The sequence below is a fragment of the Meles meles genome, chromosome 9 (assembly GCF_922984935.1).
Source record: "Meles meles chromosome 9, mMelMel3.1 paternal haplotype, whole genome shotgun sequence".
In the NCBI taxonomy this organism is placed as follows: Eukaryota; Metazoa; Chordata; class Mammalia; order Carnivora; family Mustelidae; genus Meles; species Meles meles.
The window spans coordinates 55,916,307-55,934,714 of record NC_060074.1 but is presented as its reverse complement, the minus strand read 5'-3'; the positions used below and the strand labels follow the sequence as shown (position 1 = coordinate 55,934,714).

Genomic DNA, 18,408 nt, shown 5'->3' with positions numbered 1-18,408 from the left:
CATCGCCCTCTCTTTTATTATCATTATGAATTTTTATTCCCCGTGCCCTGCACTGGTGGCTTCCTCTCTAAAGACACTGAAAAATGAGGGGAGTTTTGTGTCTGTGGAAGGTGGCCTTGAGAGCCAACCTCAGTGAGTCCACAGAAGGTAACAGTCCTCCTTGCTTGATGCAAAGTCTCTCCAGGCAACCAGTATAATCACCCCTTCCAAAACATGTCCTGATTTTGCTCACAGCTGAAGAACAAAACCTCCTGTTATGAGGGTGCACATGTCAGGCGCTTGCCACTGGCATCTCGTTTTCTTAAATCCCAGACTGTGGCTTGCAATCTGGTTCCCCATTCGGGGTTGCAGAAGTTCAGGGGTCCCCACTTCAGGACCAGAGAAATCCTGAACCTACAAGGGTTTTGTGAATATGATCAGGAATAGGATGTTCTGAGAAGAGGGACAAAACTCTGAACCCAAATAGACTGGGAAATCAACCAACAGGACGAAGATAGGTGTGAGGCTCATAGCTAGGTAAGACATCCGAACTAGGTCTGAGATCTAGGACATGCTGCCTGCGGGTAGGCTCCATAGCTCAGGGGTTAGAGCACTGGGCTTGTAGGGTATGCTGCATGTTTCTAGTCTACTCTTTACTCTTTGCCGCTGTTCCCTGTGCCATCGATCGGCAGGAGGCTGGCTTATTGGACTATAACAACAATCTCCTTGTCCTATGGCTTCCTGTTGGTCTCACCTCGTGGGCAGAGCTGGAGATCAGGGAGAGGGAGACATCAGGTAATCTATTCACTGGGTCCCTCTCCATGGGGTCATTACAGGCCGTCTGAATATCCCCAGTCCTGACAGGTACTGCCCCACCACTGCCGCCTGGTTCAATTACCATTGTCCTTTTTTTCCCATCAAGCCTTTGACTAGCCCAAGTTCCTGGAATACCCCTCCTGATTTCCCTATAAACTGCCAACACATTTGTTAATAATTTGTTTTATTAGACTCTCTTCAAATTACCAATTCAAGGGATGTCTGGGTGGCTCAGTCAGTTAAGCATCTGCCTTCAACTCAGGTTATGATCCCAAGGTCCTGGGATAGAGCCCTGTGTTGGGCTCCCTGCTCAGTGGAGAACCTGCTTTTCCCTCTCTCATTCCCCCTGCTTGTGCGATCTCTCTTGCTCTCTCTTTTTCTCTCTCTCTGTCAAATAAAGAAAAAAATAAAATCTTTAAAAAAAATTACCCGATTTGAGTGGACTGCCTGCTTCCTGCTGCTAATTGGACACTTACACAAGGTCTCTGCATAAGCAAGGCAGAAACAGGTGCATCTGAAAAATTACAATGGACCAGAAACCCAGTTACCTGGAAACTGAGGCCCCCATGTCAGAATTTAAGTCACTCTTGACCCAGAGAGACAACCCAGAAACTTCTTTACCAGAATTTGTGATGCAGAGAAGCAAATAAATTTACAGACATCTAGAGATACCAAGCTCAGATTAGTGACAGTAAGATGTACTGTGCCTTTATTACAGTCCAGACACTGCCACACTCTTAATACATTATCACATTTTAGATGATTTTACAGATGGGGAAACTGGATGCTGGGGATCACCGCTGGTTTGTCTACCCAATATCCCTCTCTCGATATCTTCTAATATCAAAACCGTTCCTTCCTCTAGGGACCTCATTTTACATGTTTTCCGTAGAGCTAACTCTGGTTTTGCCAGTCAGAATAATCCACCTCCCAGGGACAATATATGGTTCAGTGATGGGCATGTTACCCAAAGAGGCCAATAAGTCTTCCTTGAGATTTGATACATGGACTTAGGGAAAGAATTAACAGGATGATTATGTAAGCTGCTACTGCTTAGGACCATCTTTCCATCTGCTTGGAAGAAGCTCTCTCTGATAAGAAATCATACAATACTGTGCAAAGAGAATCAGAGGCAAAAGATAGCTGGAGAAAGAGCAAAAGTGAGCACAAGATAAAAGACCTCATTTGCTCCTGCATCCACTGTCTTCAAGGGGGTTTTATCCCTAGATATTTCCTATGGGTGAATCAATGCTTTTTTGAAATCTTAATCTTAGTTATTGTCATCTTTTTTACTTCATCTAAGTTGAGTTTCCATTGCTTGTCATTGAAATATACCATAAATATAATATTTATATAATGATACCCTATAAATAAAATTTCTAAGTAAGAAATTTTTCAGCTGGACAGTGATGAACACAAGCATGTGAGGAAACTATCCAAGGTTGAGGAAAGACACTCAGAAGAAGCAGGTGAGACAATTTTCAGAGCTCACATAGATCCAGGAAGAGCTGGCGATCCCACAAGGCAGAATGAAAAATATCTTGTGATACATGGGACACCAGGTAGTGTGCTCAGAAATAAATTACATGATTTGTAAGGGGAAAGCATCAGTTTAAAAAATTGCAAACCTTAAAAATATCAAACTATTTCCAACTAAATTAACTATATTCTAGAGCTAAACTCAATAGTACACATAGAAATACAAGAACATACAGCATCTAAAAATAAAAAGTTACAGTTACTAGCATCCAATCAAAAATTAGTAAGCATGCAAAAAAGGGGAAAAAAAACCCATAATGATAAAGAAAAATCAATTAAAACTGCCCAGAATATCCCTCTCAAAACAATAACACCTTTTTTCACAGAACTAGGAAAAACAATTTTAAACTTTGTATGGAATCACAAAAGACCCTGAATAGCCAAAAGGATCGTGAAAAAGAAAAACAAAACTGGAAGTATCACAAATCCAGACTTCAAGCTATATTATAAAACTGTAAAAATCGAAACAGTATGGTATCGACACAAAAACAGACATATAGCTCAATAGAACAGAATAGAGAGCCCAGAAATAAACTCGCAATTATATGGTCAATTAATAGGCAAGAATAGACAATGGGAAAAAGACAGTCTTTTCAACAAATGCTGTTGGGATAGCTACATGCAAAAGAATGAATGCAAAAATAAACTCAAAATAAATTAAGGACATAAACGTGAGACCTGAAACCATAAGTATCTTGTAAGATACAAGAGAGCACAGGGAGTAATTTCTCTGACACTGGCCATAACAACATCTTTGTAGACATGTCCCCAGAGCCAAGGGGGAAAAAAGCAAAAATAAACTATTGGGACTACATCAAAATTTTAAAATTCTGCACAGCAAAGGAAACAACCAACAGAACTAAAAGACAACCCAATAAATGGGAGAAGATATTTGCAAATGACATAGCTGATAAGGGGTTAGTATCCAAAATATGTAAGGAACTTAGACAACTCAACACACACACACACACACACACACACACACACACACACACACACCAAAACAAAGCAAAACAAAAAACAAAACAAAAAAAAACCAAACAAACCCAAACAATCTGACTAGAAACAGACAGAAGACATGAACAGATATTTCTCCAAAGAAGACATAGAGATGCCTGACAGACACATGAAAAGATGCTCAACATCACTCATCATCAGGGACCATAACGAGTTATCACTTCACACCTGTCAGAATGGCTAAAATAAAAATACAAGAAACAATAAGCATTGTCAAGGATGTGGAGACAAAGGAACCCTAGTGCACTATTGGTGGGAATGCAAACTGGTGCAGCCACTCTGGAAAACAGTATGGAGATTCGTCAAAAAGTTAAAAATAGAATTACCCTAAGATCCAGTAATCACCAACGGGTATTTATAGTCAAAATACAAAAACACTGGGGCACCTGGGTGGCTCAGTGGGTTAAGCCTCTGCCTTCAGCTCAGGTCATGATCTCAGGGTCCTGGGATCGAGCCCCTCATCGGGCTCTCTGCTCAGTGGGGAGCCGGCTCCTCCCTTTCTCTCTCTCTGCCTGCCTCTCTGCCTACTTGTGATCTTTGTCTGTCAAATAAATAAGTAAAATTTTAAAAAATATACAAAAACACTAATTGAAAGGGATATATACACCCCTATGGCTATATCAGCACTCTGTACAACAACCAAACTATGGAAGTGACCCTTTGTCCATCAATAGATGAATGGATAAAGAAGATGCGATATACACATGCACACACAAACACAATGGAATATTATTCAGCCATAAAAGAACTAAATCTTGCCATTTGCAGCAACATGGATGGAGCTAGAGAGGATATATTTTTTAAGATTTTATTTTTAAGGGGTGCCTGGGTGGCTCAGTGGGTTAAGCCTCTGCTTTCAGCTCAGATCATGGTCTCAGGGTCCTGGGATTGAGCCCCACATCAGGCTCTCTGCTCAGCAGGGAGCCTGCTTCCCCCTCTTTCTCTGCCTACCTTTCTGCCTACTTGTGATCTCTTCAAATAAATAAATAAAATCTTTTTTAAAAAAGGATTTTACTTTTAAGTACTCTCTACAACTAATATGAGACTTGAACTCACAACCTCAAGATCAAGAGTGGCATGCTCTACTAACCGAGCCAGCCAGGTGCCTTGGAGTTAGAAAGTATAATGTTAAGTGAGTAAGTCAGTCAGAGAAGGACAAATATATGATTTCACTCTCATGTGAGATTTAATAAACAAAACAAATGAGCAAAGGGGGAAAAAAAGAAAAGAGAGAGACCAAGAAAAACAGATTAACTATAAGAGAACAAACTAATAGTTTCCAGAGGGGGGTCTGGTGGGGGGAATGGGTGAAATAGATGATAGGGATTAAGGAGGACATTTGTGATGAGCACTGGGTGATGTATGGAATTGTTGAATCACTGTAATGCATACCTGTAACTAATACAACACTGTATGTTAACTACACTGTAATTAAAACAAAACAAAACAAAGTAAGATAAAATAAGAACTGACCTGGAATGACACAGATATTAGAAATCAAGTCATGGGCATAATAATTATAATGCTCATGTATAATAAAGTAGAGAAAACCATAAGTGTATTAGGGAAAGAAATGCAAGGTGGTATAAAAAAGACCCAAATCGAGAGGTGTCTGGGTGGCTCCTTTGGTTAGGTGTCCAAAGCTTGATTTCATCTCAGGTCATGTCACGGGGTCATGGGACTGAGCCAGCATCCGGTTCTGTGCTCAGCAGGGAGGCTGCTTGGGATTCTCCCTGACTCTCTGCTCTTTCCCTTCTCTCTCTCTCTCTCTCTCTCTCTCTCTCTCTGTATTTCTCAAATAAATAAATAAAATCTTATAAAAAAGAAAAGACCCAAATCAAACTTCTAGAGTTGAAACATACAATGCCTGAGATAAAAAGTATACTGGATAGGATTAAAAGCAGATTAGGCACTATAGAATTAAGCATTAGTGAATTCAAAAACAATAGAAACATTCAAAATGAAACATAGAAAAATGACTGGAAAAAGAATCAACAGAGTGTGAATGAACTGTGGGACAACCTCAAGTGATCTACTACCCATGTAATTGCAGTCCCCAAAGGAAGAGAGAGAGAATAGGAGACAGAAAAAATGTTTGAAAAAATGACAGAATTTATTCCAAATTTGTGGAAAAACATAAATATCCAGATCCAAGAAACTTAATAAACCCTAATTAAAACACACACAGACACAAAGACACACACACACACGAAGAATCCATACCAATAGCACTTCGTAATCAATGACAGCATCCCCGACAATTCATACCTGGCCTTCAAATGAGAGCAACCATCGTGTTTCAAAGATGCAGCTATCCCCTCTTCTCAATGGCTTAATGCAGGGGCCTTCTAGTGGAACAAAAGTGTGGGGATGGTATGTAAGTTGCATGTGATAAGTCCAGTCCAACATTCTTATCTCTCTAAGCCTGTGCATTTCCTTTTCTACATTATGCCAAAGAAGCTTTGACATGTCATCTCATTAAATGTAGGTCACCACTAAGTCCAAGTTCTAATTGATCAACCAAGAAAGATGTTAGAGGGTGCCTGCGTGGCTCAGCGGGTTAAAGCCTCTGCCTTTGGCTCAGGTCATGATCCCAGTGTCTTGGGATGGAGCCCTGCATGGGGCTCTCTGCTCAGCAGGGAGCCTGCTTCCCCCTCTCTCTCTGGCTGCTTCTCTGCCTACTTGTGGTCTCTGTCTGTCAAATTAATAAATAAAATCTTAAAAAAAAAAGATGTTAGAACCACCTCCATCTTCATGAACTGACATATTAAATCCAGAATCCCTAGGAGGTGCACTTCTGTCAACAATTCAATCCAATCTACTGTTACATCTTCTTTGGATAAATGCCCTTGGAATGCACAGATATTTCCCAGGTTTCTACTGATGTATATTTTAGCAAGATCTTGAAATTCTTTTAGGCTATGAATTAGTTCCTCTTGGATCATAGGGTATACCCATCTCCTTGGAACATGCTGAGATCTGACTTAATCCATAGGTCCATGGGAGCATGGTTGTGGTAAGTCTTGGGGAGAATGAAGAAATGCCCCAGGTGAGGTTATCACAGGTTTTCCCCCACTAAAGCAGTAACAAAAATGGACTAATACTCATGGAATTACATGGTCTTACCACAGACCCATTTCTCAGAAATGGCTGGGAAGAGGACTGGAATGGCTCTCCAGGTGCCCCTGAAGAGGCTTTCCTTTTAGCAATTCCCTACTAAACTTCTCATTGATATGAGCCCTGATCAGGATGGCCTCCAGTAAAGCCAACCTAGGATTTGGAAAAGTGTCTTAAGCCCATACAAGTAATATCTGAGCTTACCCAAAATATTGGTTTTCAGGCTGCTGCTTCTTCGCTAAATTCTAGAAAGTTCTAGAAGGACTTAATAGCCATGAAAACCCTCAAAAACACAACTCAAGCATCAAAATGACTATCAAAGGTTTAGAATTAATTGGAAGAATTTTTTTTTTTTGGATATAGTACTCATTAAAATTCATTTTTAAGAGCTCAAATTAGGCAACAATATGCAGCAACAGGACTAACTCTGACTTCAGATTGGAAATCTTCCACTTATTTGATAGGAGGTAAACAAGCTCTAGGGCAACATGTGAGAAAATCAATTAATCATAAAATCATTTAACAAGAAAAGAAAAGTTCAGAGAGAAATAGAACCCAGCTTTAAAAAAAGAGAGAAAGTATGTTTAGGGACTTGTCATATCTCCTAACCAGAGCCGTGGTAAATAAAGGCATAGCCAAAGTTATAGTAAAATCATGAAAAAAAGCTCTTCTGTCCAAAGGAGAGAGAATTTACCATCTCTACAATCATGTGGGGGTACAATGGATGTGGTATAGTGTGGCCAAGCATCTTCGGCTCCCCTAAGGGTCACAGGATGCACCTTGGATCTTTATGGCAAAAAATGAAAATAAAAATAAGGGAAATAATTAAAATGCCCAAGAAAACCATTGAATTTTTTCCCCCAAATTATTAATGCCTGGTACACTAAGTAGAAAAAAATCCAGGTTACAAACCATGTACCCATTATTTTCCACTTTGTAACTGCATGTGTGTATGTGTGTGTGCATATGAAAAAATATGGAAGGACTTAGAATAATTTTTCCAGAGTCTTTCCTTTTGTACTTTCTTATTTTTCTCTAATTTAAAAAAAAAAGTTCTTTCTTAAGAAAGATATTAAGAAGAGCCAACCACCTCAAAGAGTATTGTAAACTCATGATTTAATAAGGTGATTGAAAATTAGGCACTCAGGGGTGCCTGGGTGGCTTAGGTTAAGTGTCTGCCTTTGCCTCAGGGCATGATCCTAGAGTCCAGGGATCAAGCATCCTCCCTCCTCCCTCCGGCTCCCTGCTCAGCAGAAAGTCTGCTCCTCCCTCTCCCTCTGCTCCTCCTCCCTGCACCCACCCCCATCCCCCGGCTTGTGCTCTCTTTCTCACTTGCTCACTCTCTCAAATAAATAAATAGAAATCTTTAAAGAAAGAAAGGAAGGAAGGAAGGAAGAAAAGAAGGCACCCATATAGTGCTGCTCACATAGCATGCTTTTCTAAAATACCCTTCTCTATCTTCAATAAGAGCTACCTACCCTTCAGTGGGCCTATAACTTCAAAAAAAAGTTGCAAAATTGGGCCGGTATGTATTCCATCCTCCTTAATTATTTGCGCCAACTGATGGTAGCTGAAATACGGAAAACATCAAAAAGATAACCTTAAATTAACTTAGACTTGGACTTGAAATATGACCAGACACATGTGTTTAGACATGAATGTATTTACCCCCCACTAAGTCTCAGACCTTGTCCTCACCACTTCTTGGCCTGGCTCCCACTTGCAGCCCTGCGGAGGCTCAGGAACCAAAGGAATTCTGAGAAAGGATTGTTTGGTGAAGGAGATGTGGCTCTGAATTGTGGATATTTACATGTATAAACACTAAAACAGCCATATATAATCGTCCACACATTTACATTCCACCTACAGTTGTTAGTTTTCCACGTTTCTTTGATTCAAAGAGGAGCTTTATTTGTGTAGAATCTCCAGATTTGATGAAAGTGGTGACCAGGGTAGTGGAAAAGAAAGATGTCTTGGCAGGACTAGCTTCATAATTGAAGGGACCCAGTGCAAAATGAAAATCTGGAGCCTGTTATTCGAAAATTATTAAGAACTTCGAGTTGGTGAGAGCAGAGCATTAAAGCAAGAATGGGGCCTTCTAAGCAAGGAGCCCAGTGTGAATGCACGTGAGCTCTGAGTCTTAGAGTCAGGTCGACATGAGATCAAATTCTAGGTTTCTCAGTTAAACACTAAGTGAGTCGTTTGAGGACATTACTTAAACTATTAAAGTTTTTCCTTTCTCGTCTGTAAAATCAGAGTAATGAGAATACAGCATCATTCTCAAGATTATTGTGACAATTAAGAGAGACCATTATAAATATATAACATTGTTCCTATGCCGAGTGCATAGTATCGTGCCCCGCTTGTGAAGACTGTGTCTTCTCCCTCCCATAGAGTGCAGGGAGAATTCGTATGCTAAAATGAAAGCTTGAGGATCTCTCCCCAACTTAAAATTATTTTTGGTTACCCACTGTCTACAAAACAAAATAAAAATGCACATGATGGCAGATGAAGATCTTTCCTACCAGATTTTCTCCACTTCTCTAGACATGCCACCTATCACTCTCTCACATGTATCAAGATCTAAAATATAATTTGTATGTTCACTTTTCCTTAAGGATCAATAATTATAAAAGGCATAAATGACATATGTTAAAAACAAGACATCGGTCCCAAAGGCGTATGCTAAACCTTACACCACGAAGCTGAGACTTAATTAGGCTCAGCTCTCTCAGAAATGGAATCTTGAACCAGTCAATCAGGATTTGCCTGATCAGCACTAGTTGGGTGATCTGCCTGATAGACCCTGCCACCCCTTAACAGAAACTGACCTTATAATAACCAACCCTCTTTTTTGCCTCATATAACTTCCTTGTTCCTGCTCTCCTCTGACAATAAGTCTTTCATTTTGTACCGTTCCTCGGATCTCCTATATATCTGCTAGCCAGGATGCTGTCCGATGTGAATCAGTTTTTGCTCAAATTAACTCTTAAAATTTTTAACATGCCGCAGTTTATCTTATAACACATATAATAAGTGTTTCTTTGTGCCAGAATCTGTGTTAAACATGCGGTTGCCAGGAACACTAATTCTCCACTCCTGATGTTTCTTCCGGTGAGAGGGAGCTCCTTCAGCTGTAACACACCTGCATACCTTCCACTCTCCCCCATGGGAGGAGTGATTTAACTCATTAGGGAGCTTGGAAAAAGCTGGGTATTTATAATCCAACCTCTTCCTTTCACTGTAGCAAATCTCACAGGGAGCATGTGTTCTCAATTGATCTCAGGCATGCGTTAAGCTTAGTAGCAAATACTTTTTCCCAGTGGAAGACGTGTTGCACAGCTGCTGACCAGGTGGTGAGTCTGTTTATTTCTGGTGTTCAGTGTTAGGAAGCCCACACTTACCAATGTCAGCTTTTTCGGTGACAATTATCTCCTGTTGCCCTAGTTTTGTCGATTTCTTAATTGGTTCAGAACTTGGGTGGGGAGAATGAGTATTATTTACTAAAGCTATACACATACCCCAGTACAATCTACATCGATTAGCTCTTTTAAACGTCATAATTACCATAAGAGATAGGCATTTTTGTCACCCAATTTTTAAAGATAAAGTGAGGAGTAGCAATCAACCAAGATCTGAACTAAGTCAATCTGCCAAAGATTTTACCCTTAAATTTTCTCTTTTTTCTTCTTGCATGAAAGCTTAATAATGAACAATAAGAACATTCAGATTTGAGGTTGATGTTGAAAAGAAAGCTAACGTAATATTGTATCCGGTATACTTATATTCTGTTTGGCAGAGAAGTAAGCCAAGCTAAACTTAAATTCAGCAAATGCTGAGTTTTATTTTAGGAAGAGCAAGCTGTAACCATAATACAGAACTGTATTTACAGCTAACAGCAATACCCGTGTTACTCTATAGGTCTTACACTACAATTTGAAACTACATTTCATGATTTATAAGGTCTGAAACATAAACAGTAAGAAGTATGTTTTTGGACATTTCTCATTAGCCATAAAACTAGCGATTTTGTGTGGAATTGTTTTGTCTATTCTCAAAATGCATGCAAGACATATCTGATAGTGAACCCATTCTTTTTTTTTTTTAGATTTATTGATTTATTTTAGAGGTAGAGAGCACGGGCGTACAAACGCGCGTGCACACGCGCACACACACACACACACACACACAGGCACGCACGGGCTGGGGGTGGGGCAAATAGAGAAGGAGAAAATCTTCAGCAGATTCCCGCTGCCCGACGTGGGGCTCAATCTCATGACTCAGAGATTAAGAGTGGGGCCAAAAGCAAGAGTCAGGCACTCAACCAATGGAGCCACCCGGGAGCCCTTGATGGTGAACCCATTCTGATTTGAACACCTGACTGTTTTCAACATTTGAGGAACTCCACATCCTACCCATCTCTGCAAAGGTTTGCTTTCCTACTCACTTGGTAAGAGGAAGGAAATGAAAATATCTGAAGTAGCAGATTGCCAATTGATGAACACCTGAAGAATGAGATTTGCCTATCCCGGATCCTTTATGCTGGCACACCAATGAGTCATCAAAAATTCACTAATATTTCAATTATTTATGCTGATAGCAGTTGTGCTAATAAGAGAAACAACAAAAGTGGGCAGTGCCATGAAGTACTAGATCTGGTGGTTTTAAAGTATTCGTTTATATTCATAACCCAACTCTTCTCCATATGTTTCTAGTTATTATGTTCCATAAGAATTTACCAAGACCCCACCCAAGTGTCCCCTCTCTCTTGTGGTCCTAAGAATGTCAACACTGCACAGTATTTTCTTCTTCACATGTCTGTGTCCCTCCATATGTTGCTCATCAAGATGTATTTTTCCCTTTGTCTTATTTTTCTAATCCTATTGATTCAACACATTGTATTTCTACCAAGAAAGCAATACATATTAAAGACTCCCAAGCATTTAACTACTTTTTAAATGTAAATCTTCCTACATTTCCCATATCCATTCCCTGACCCGACATTTGTCCTTATAATGTCCCTACAATGCTTGCCATTCTTGATTGTGTCTTTAACATTTTACCCAAAATTGCAATTGGAAAGGCAAAGAAAATAAAAGATGAAAGAATTCACTTGTATGGGATGCCTGGGTGGCTCAGTTGTTTAAGCGTCTGCCTTTGACTTATGTCATGATCCCAGGGTTCTGGGATCAAGTCCCATATTGGCTCCTTGCTCCTCGGGGAGTCTGCTTCTCCCTCTCCCTCTGCTGCTCATGCTCTCTCTCTGTCAAATAAATAAATGAAATCTTTTTAAAAAATGTAATTTGTCCTTTTTGTAACCTTCATTATTTATCAAATGTACTTTTTTCATAACAACTTTTGTAACAGTTCGAGACATTCCTAACAGCCAGTGTTCATTCTTGTACAGGCTCAGTGAATAATGGAAAGCCTAGAGAAAGAATCTTGGCGTGGAAAAAGCAATCAATAAGGTTAGTTTGACACTATCTACTATTGGAGAAATTGTCTTTTCTTTGAGAGAAGTTGACTGATGGTAACCCAGAAGAGCTTCCAGAGAACAGTTGTAGACTCAAAACATGGGTTTTAGCCTGGATGGATGCAGCACCTTGTTTACAAAAAGGCTTCCCTTTTATTGCCTCGCTGATATTCATATAACTTGGTGACATAGAGAGTATTTTGCCCATTTAAAAAAAAATGATAACTTGAGGCACAGAGAGGTAAATGACGGACTCAAGAATAGGTAACATGATTACATAAGTTTCAGGTTATAAACTTTGAAACCCTCCCCCCACCCCAAGAAACCTGATGGTAAAAAGGACTTCCAATCCCCAATTTCCTGAACTGTGTGATGTCCAGAATGGAACCATAGTACCAACTTGATTTGTCTCGTTGGATAGAAGGATACCCGACTTGGGGTTGAGAATTCCACATCAGGGCCTACAGGCCTCTTCCTTCCTTCCTTGTCTGTCTTTCCTGCCCACTAGTCTTTAGTTGCCTACCTTCAAACTTCTGCCAACAACAATCCTTACCTCTATGGCTTAGGCAGGCAGTTCTAAAGAGTTGTTGGTTACCGTGGTAACAGACACTTAAGTTTCAGCTTCAAATGCCCCTTTTAATGAGGCAATTTTAAGAATATTCATGATAAATTACCAGACCACAAACTTAACTGTGGGAAGTTTTGCTGTGGAGAATCTAAGAAGAGGAAAGCAGAAAGAATGAGCAGCAAGTGAAGGAGAGAAAATGGGGCCAGATTTGGAGGGGCGAATAGAAGGAATGCCAGCTCTGACTACCAAAAGCCAAATCAGAATCAATTCAAACCAGTGTTTTAAATTATAGATTGTCATTGAAGGGCTACAACCAGATGGAGCCAAGATTCCTGGGGAGGAAGAACGGTGGAGTGAGGGGCACAGAGGACAAGAGTTGAATGTGTCCTACAGAAGGCTGTGCATTTTAAAGAGCTTCCATTTTCTATTTTATTCCTGACTGGGGCGGCTCAATGTAAGCAACAATCTTCCTTTTGTTTCTCCATTTCTCCATTTATGAAACCAAGAGACACTGCAATCTGGAGAGAACACAATTAACCAGAATGTGGAACTTGGCATAAATGAATTTTCATAGCAACCTAGGTTACCCCCAAACCCCAAAGACACAGCAGTCCCGATAATGTTCCAGGATTCTTTTCTTAATCTCTTATCTATTCGACCCACTACAAATTTCACTGAAAAATCCAAAGACTTTAATACATTGCTACGTTATTACATGGAAAGAAACCTATCGTAATTACCCAAAGGAAAACGTGTCAGTAATCCTTGTTATGCTTCGGTAGAAAAGCATGCCTCCTCTGGATAGGATAGCTTAATTTTATACCTGGTCAAACGAAGGCAAGAGGATAACCTAAAAGGGCTTTCACAGACACTTTAAGTTTCTGGCCGAGCTCCTTAGGTCCCTACAGGAACGTCTTACTCTTGCTGCTCAGAGAAAGCACCAGGGAACAGATGCATTACAGTTTGTGACAGGAGAACAGCCTGTGGATTCCGCCTACTCCCTCCAGTCCATCTGGGAGGTGGGTGAGACAGGGAGCCCACAGAAAGGGGGGCCCTCCTGGGAATCCCTTGGGGTATCATGGCTATTGGTGCTTTATTTTCAGTAGATGGCACTGTGTCTATTGAGATAAGCAAAAGGAGAGTCTAGATGGGAAATCTAATTGTTTCTAGAGAAAGCACACTGCATGTAAGAATGCATTTTTTTTTAATTTAGTAACATGATAACAGGAATACTATTCAGTATTCATGTTAGCACCCTCTTTGGAGCCTAAGGAACTTCATGATTTATTATTCTGGCTCAGATGCAGGGCTGTGGTCGAGCCCAGGGCCAAGCTATGAGGGATAGAGTTGGGATAAGAATAAATCATGCTGAATGTTCACCCACTTTATCACCCAAACACATATATCAGAACCTGTACTCCATCTGTGCTCTGGATCCTCACCCTTTACCCCAAAAAGGAAATTCTGACATCTCCGTTTCTACCCAGCCCATGGGAATTCCCACCCCCACCCCCGAGTCAAAGCAACCAGAACAATTTCTTGTACATTGTTAGTCCTGTGTGGCAGATACTATTACTTGCCCATTAACCATTTTCCTTTCTAATCCACACTCCATTAATTTGTTCTCTCTTCTGAGTGCTTTTGGAAAAGTAGACCCTGGCACCACAGGAAACAAATCAAGTTTATTATGGTCTTTTAAATGGGAGGAGAGTCTCAAGTTTGCTTCTTAGAAAATAAACTCTAAACACAGTATGGAGGATGTAATAGGAGAAAGGCGGCTCTGTGAACAAAGCAATGCACTATGCACTTAATAGAGCCCTCTCTTTTATTCCTTACAATAATTTTAAGATAGGTACTATGCTACCCACTTTACAGATGTGAAAACTGAAGCTCAGAAAGTATAAATAGCCTACCTAAAATCACCCTTGCAATTGACGGGGCATATTATGAGACTCTGCCCATTAGAAGAGAAATCTGCTATGTGACTTACAGGAAAGGAATACGCAAGGAGAAACCTATTTCTGTCCTGTGACATCTGAATATAACCCCTGGGACTGCAGCAGTCATCCTGAGACAATTACAGGAGCCAACCTAAGAGAATAAGATGAAAGTATGAGGATGACAGAGGAAATTATAGAAAGAACCTAGGACCTTGATGATGCTGTTGAGCGGTTGAATTACCCAAACCTCAAACTTCAGATTTGTATTTCAGCCTCTTTGAAATATATGTTCTGTTACTTCTGGCCCAAAACATAATATCCTAACTAATACAACCTAAGACACTAGCCATCGATGATTAGAAAAGGAATAGTGCAGGGCACCTGGGTGGCTCAGTCGTTCAGCATCTGCTTTCAGCTCAGGTCGTGATCCCAGGGTCCTGGGATCGAGCCCCACATCGGGCTCCCTGCCCAGTAAGAAGCCTGCTTCTCCCTCTCCTACTCCCCCTGCTTGTGTTCCTGCTCTTACTGTTTCTCTGTCAAATAAATAAAATCTTTAGTTTAAAAAAAAGTGAAGGATTAGTGCTTGAGCTAAAAGCAGCTATGCAAACAATGAATGCCAAGGAGTCAGGATGTGAGAGTCCATATGTTAGGGACTTTATAATGGATCATGTCTAAGGAGACTAATAAAATCCTTTCTGGGAAAGTCTGAAAAAGGTAACATTTTCTCTCATCTCCTCAGGAGCCTTTCTCTACCAGTTAACCCATCTCTCTTCTGTATCTTCAATGTTTTCTGTGGAAAGGACCTCTTTACAGGGTCACTGGGGAACCATAGCTATAAGTATTTTCTTTTTTCTTATAAGTATATTAGTATTGCTGCTGTAGAACAGGGATGCACCTTCTTAAATACCATTTAAGTTTTTCATATTAAAGGGGCACTTGGGTGGCTCAGTAGGGTTAAGTGTCCAACTCTTGATTTTGGCTCAGGCCATGATCTCAGGGTGGTGAGAGCAAGCCCTGTATCAGGCTCTGTACTCAATGGGGAGTCTGCTGGAGATCCTCTCTCTCTCCCTCTCCTTCTGCCCCTATCCACCCAACTCACATGAGTGTATGCATGTACGAGCTTTCCTTCTCTCTCAAAAAAAAAAAATAAAGATAAAAAATAAATTTTTCATATTAAAACCTAACAATACCTTTGTTAAATTCAGACTTTCTTATATATACTACTCTAAATAGCTTTTCTCTTTCATTTATAAAGATTTTATTTATTGGTGTTCCTTGGTGGCTCAATGGGTTAAACCTCTGCCTTCGGCTCAAGTCATGATCTCAGGGTCCTGGGATAAAGCCCCATGTAGGGCTCTCTGCTCAGTGGGGAGCCTGCTTCCCCCCCTCTCTCTGCCTGCCTACTTGTTATCTCTTTCTATTTCTGTCAAATAAATAAGTAAATAAATAAGTCTTTAAAAAATAATAATAATAAAAAAGATTTTTTTTTTATAAAAAAGATTTTATGTATTTATTTATTGGTGGGGGGAAGGAGAGGCAGACTGCCTGCTCTGTAGAGATCCTGGTGCAGGACTCAATCCCAGGATCCAGAGATAATGACCTGAACCAAAGGCAGATGCTCCACCGACTAAGCCAACCAGGGGCCCCTCTTTCATAATCAACTTACTAAAATAGTTGTCTCCAGTTCCTATTCATCAAGATACTCTTGAACCCATAACAATTTATACCTACAATACCTCGACAGGACATCGTCTTTTATAAATGTTACAAAATAGTAATAAAATAGATTATTGATTGCTAAGTAACAATTTGCCACTAAAATGTGGTCATTTGAAACAGCAGTCACCATTTAGTATCTTTCATGATTCTGTGGGTTGACTAGGCTTGAGTAGATAATTTTTCTTCTGCATGACATTGGCTGGAGCTGTGCTCATCTGGAGGCTTGATTGGACTAGAGCATCCACTATGGCTCATTCACATGGCTGGCAGGTGGTATTGGCTCTTGACTGGGAGCTTAACTGGAAATGAGTCCTTCTTCTCATGGCTCCTCCATATGTGGGCTTCCCACAGCATGAAAGTTGAGTTTTAAGAGGGAGTGTTTTAAGTTTGTGAAAGTAGAATTTGTCCAGTCTCAGAAGTTAAACAATCAGGCCACTCCCACGTTTTATTGATCAAATCAAGCCCCATAGGGCTTCAAGAGGAGGGAAATTGATTTTATTTCTTGATGGGAGAAATAGCAAAGAACTCAAAGCTATCTTTAACATACTTTAACATACTGCCGTAATTGATGGTTTTCCTTATTGCTAAATCCAATGAAAAGAATGCATTCTTTATTTTATTTTTTTTAATTTATTCCTTGTTTTTATTTTTTTTTTTTTTACATCTCAATTCTTAAAATATTCTCTTTTTTCAACTTCTGTGACAACACAGTCTTCTGGTTTTCCTGATACTTCCAGAGTTATTCTCACTTTTTTATGATGAATTGTTTTCATTTCCTTAAACTCAAAATATTACTATTCCTTAAGATTCCATCCTTGGTTCTATTACCACTTATATATACTTATTGGACATTCTAATAAACTCTCAAGACTTTCATTGCTATCTACATATTAATCACTCTCAAATCTTTATCCACAGGCCCTGTTGCTCACTTAAGTTTCAAACTTACGTATCCCATCTTTACTGAACATCTCCATTTTCATTTAAATATCCTACAAGCATCATAAATTTAAAAAGTCTAAAATCGAGCTCATTGTATTTTTTTGCAAAGCTTCTATTTCAATGTTATCTTTCTCTGTGAATAGCACCATAATTCTCTCAGTTGCATGATACAGAGAATGTCATTTTGACTCTTTCCTTTTGCTCAACTATACATCCAGTTGCCAAGGCTAGTTAATATTATCTCCTTAATATCTTTCAAATACATTGCCTACATCTCTTCTCCAGTGTTCTAGTACTGAACTCTAGGTCTACCTTCTACTATCGTCTTTTACCTGATATATTTCAGCATTTCTATCTAGTCTTCTCACCTCCAGACTGGCCTCCTCCTTAATTTGTTTTTCACACTGGAAACCAGAGTAGTTTTTAATGTCAATATTAGATCATGTTGTTCTCAATTTGGCAGCATGTGTATTAAAGTTGGAACAATACAAAAAAAGACTAGCATGGCCCCTGTGCAAGGATAACTTATAAATGTGAAAAGCATTCTTTGTATTTTCTGTGTAGATGGGCATGCAATCTATAGAGATGTAATTTGCATTATAATAACAGCACAAATGAGGGGAGAGGAGTCATAGAGGAACAAAGATTTTGCATACTATTACAATTAAATTGGTATTAATTTGAACTAGATTGTTATGAATTAAGATGTTAATTGAACCCTCATAGCAACCACTAAGAAAATGATTCAAAAAATATAGTAAGAAAGGCTCCTGGGTGGCTCAGTCTGTTAAAGCACCAACTCGTGGTTTCAACTCATGTCATGATCTCATGGGTGGTGAAATCGAGCCTGAGTTGGGCTCCATGCTCAGTGGGGGGTCTGCTTGAAGATTCTCTCCATCTTGCTCTCCCTCCTCTCTAAAATAAATAAATAAATCTTTAAAAATATATATTAAGAGAAATAACAAGGAAATTAAAATAGTTCACTAGAAAATATCCTTTAAAACAAAAATAATAATGGAGAAATGAGCAAAAAAAAAAAAAGAAGAAGAAAAAGACATGTAGAAAACAAATAGGAAAATGGCAAATGTAAACATGACCTTAATAGTAATTCCATTATATGAAAAAGGATTGAATGGAAGGGCAGAAATTTTCAGAACAGATTAAAACAAAACAAAGCAAAACTCCAAACTCCAAACCTAATTATATGCTGTCTATAAGAAACACTTTAGATTCAAAGGTACAAAGAAGTCAAAAGTAAAAGTATGGGAAAAGATATACTAGGTAAACAATAACCAGAG

At 39.5% G+C, this 18,408-nt stretch overlaps 1 non-coding gene across 1 annotated transcript; it reads left to right on the top strand.

The window, feature by feature from the left end:
- Positions 1-17,557: 17,557 nt before the first annotated feature.
- On the top strand, positions 17,558-17,665 carry LOC123951257. Its single transcript, XR_006820404.1, has one exon. It is a non-coding gene; the product is annotated as a U6 spliceosomal RNA (small nuclear RNA).
- The last annotated feature ends 743 nt before the right edge of the window (positions 17,666-18,408 follow it).